This window comes from Salvia hispanica, chromosome 4, assembly GCF_023119035.1.
Source record: "Salvia hispanica cultivar TCC Black 2014 chromosome 4, UniMelb_Shisp_WGS_1.0, whole genome shotgun sequence".
Taxonomy (NCBI): domain Eukaryota; kingdom Viridiplantae; phylum Streptophyta; class Magnoliopsida; order Lamiales; family Lamiaceae; genus Salvia; species Salvia hispanica.
This window is the reverse complement of record NC_062968.1, coordinates 9,908,340-9,911,669: the sequence shown is the minus strand read 5'-3', so window position 1 is coordinate 9,911,669 and position 3,330 is coordinate 9,908,340.

The following is a 3,330-nucleotide window of genomic DNA, read 5'->3' as shown; positions in this document are numbered from 1 at the left end:
AGATTTAGTTTGCTCTGCTCTGATTTCGTTCATGTTGTTTTTCTTATGAGTTTTTACGCAATTTGGTTGAAGAAGATGATGTCGCTGTTAGTTAGAACCAGAGTTAGTTATTCTGCCAGCTTTTCGCCTGTACTCTGCTTTTTTTTCAGTCATGGTCCCCACAGTCAGTTTGTTTCCCACGTCTAGGTAATTAGAGTAGTTTCTTAGATCTAGTGATTGTGCGGTTAATTTTCCTTGCATAGTTTTCTTGTTGCTTCGCCTAGTCTAGTTGTTAGCGTAGCCGTTTTAAAAATTCCCAAGTCAAGTTTATTTTTTCCTCAACCCAAGCAAAATGCGTGGCAGCAGCCAACACCAAAAACAAACCCAAATCCTTGAACACGATTATTACGCATCCATCTCTGTGGGATCGATCCCTACTTCCATATACTAGGTTTAGTAAAGTGGTTGAGGGTTTTTGAAAGAGTGCTCTGTGTGTCCGACGACCAGGATTTCCTACGACCAACGAGTTCCTAGACCGCGTGATCTAGTGGATTTGCTGGACCAAGGGAACCTGTTTATTTTCTTCTGTGCGCACCGAGAGCTAAAACCAGACTTTCACAAACCCATTTCCTTGGTTGGCTTTATATGATTCACAGTTGAGTCAAAACCATAACCCCAATCAAAAACAATTCATTACTTAGTACTCCCTCCGTTTTTTTATAATTGAGTCATTTTCATTTCGGAAAATTTCTTCATAGTTGAGTCATTTCCATATATGGTAACTTTTTTCTCTTTCTTACTTTACTCTCTCTTGCTTTATTCTGTCTACTTTATTCACTTCATATTTTATTCTCTCTACCTTTACATCTCTCTTACTTTTTTATCTATTTATTTAACACACCCAATATTCATTTCTAAAACTCCGTGCCGAAAAATTTCGTCTCAACTATGAAGAAACGGAGAGAGTATTTGTTTTTCTATCGTACATATTCTCAAATAAAATACTCTTCTGTCCCTATGTAGTAGAGACGTTTTTTTAGGCCTATGATATAAGAAAATTTTGTTAAGTGAGGAAAAAATAAAATAGGAATTATAATTAAATATAGAAATGAAGGGACAGTAAGTGAGAAAATATGTGTTACTTCTTCCCATAAAATGAAATGAATCAACTATAGTAGGACAGCCCAAAAAAGAATACAACTCAACTACGGAGGGACGGAAGAAGTATAACTTTTTACATTATTCAACATAAAAAAGAATAGTCTTCAAATATGTTAGACCATCTCTAGGTACATTAAAACCTAAAAAGAGATAGGTAATTAGTTCTAAGATCATCTCCAACCAATTAAACTGAACTCAAATCAATTTTAGTGTAAATGTCATATCAAATATGATTTTACTCTAACTATATACACTAAACTCAAACTTAAATAATATTCTTTATATTATGCCTCTTTTTACTGACAAAATTTGAAAAAGTTTTTTCTTTTGGATTAAAGTAAATCTAAAGATATACTCCCTCCGTCCCAACTAGGTTGAGACATAACATCTGGGCATAGAGATTAAGAAATTGTGTAGAAAAATAGGAAAGTGGAATAAAATAGGAAACATAAAGAGAGAGTAAAGTACTTACTAGATAGTGGAATAAAGTAAGGGTGATTGGATGTTTTGTTTTTTGTTAAAAAAAGAAATGACTCAACTTAGTTGCGACATCCCAAAGAGGTGTTGGGGTTTGTATACTAAAAGATGCTTCAAGTGTACATGCCTTTGTACAGTCAGCTTGTGCATGTATACGAAAAACGCCACGGCCACTTGTTTACCTAATTATGAGAATAAATAATATAATATAATGGTTTATTATTGAAATATGATAAACAAGTCTAAGGCTTTTTACTAAGAAGGTCAAGTAGGGAAATTCGATGAATCTCCTCATGAGTTTTCCAGTAGGGGACTTGGCCAGATCTAGTAAGAAGAAAAACGTATTCACAACCTAGATAGGCTTTGGCTACCTATTGGTACGGTTGCGGTGTTTGTGATAATTCTCTCTTACCTAAGATGAGATTAGTAACACCGGTGTGGTAAAACACTGAAAGGATCTAATACGAAATGTATTCTTTATTGCTATCTACTGTAAGAATATATTTCAGAAAATTTAGTATTTTCTAGTCTTTGATATTAATATCAATATTGTTTATTCAGTCATACACCACTTTGACTTATCAATATGTGAGAGTTTGTATGTAATTCAAATTCATGATATCTTGGGTGGTAGTAATTGAATAACATGAAGATATCGGAATATTATTTAATAGAATTCGCGTGCCCAATGTGGTGTGATTAAATCCCTAAGGGGTGATCCACAAAGAGGTGTTTGAAAAATGAATTTATTATTCAGAAATCTGCGCAGTTGGAATTTTATTCCACGAATAATAAATAAAGTTTCAAACTAGAAAACTCTTCAGAGAATTAATTTAATTCAAGTCATATAGCAGACGATAGAATTAAATTGATGGATCAAGATAATCTTAAAAGCCGGAAATATAGTAAAATAAAATGGACCCAAATTATTTGTAATTTGGTGATTTAAATGGGAGAGCAATATTATTCTTTAGTGGAACAAAATAATATTCAATTGATAATATATTAAATTATGGGTCATTTGATTTAATTAGTAATTTATGTAATGGGTGAGCCTAACACTTAAATCATTCCATGGATCCCCTTACTAGCCCATTAAGTCCATTATAAATATTGAAGAGTATGGAAAACCCTAGTACACAATTAACACCACACAACACACAAAACCCTAGACCTAATTGCCTAGAAATCGGCGCCCCCCTCCTCTCTCACTTGGTCTCGATTTCCATGCCTAGCACGTGGGAGAATTAGGATTTTGGTCTTTGTTCTTGATCTATCCGTGCCAAGACAATATCGTGTTTTTTTGTTTGGTTTTCCTAGATCCATTTAAAGTTATTTATTGATTATCTAAGATCCGCCCACACGGATGGATGATCAAGGACAAGGGAATAGTACGGAAGATTCGTGGTCGATAAACCAAGGATCTCAGGGTGGTGCAGCTAGCAACGTCAATCCTTTGATGGATCATGAGGTAATAATCGAATCTACATCATGATGGGGTTTGGTGCCCCTTGCACAGCGGAAGACTTGTACAAAACAAATAAATCAGATACGGATATCTATTGACCGATTATGCGATTAATCAATTCACATGTTAAACAGATAATTGCATGCTAGAACGCAAATAATTCATGCTTAGAAAAATATAAATCCTAAACATGATTTCTACGGTTTAGGGTTACCGATTTTGATTCTCCAAAGAATCGTCGATTG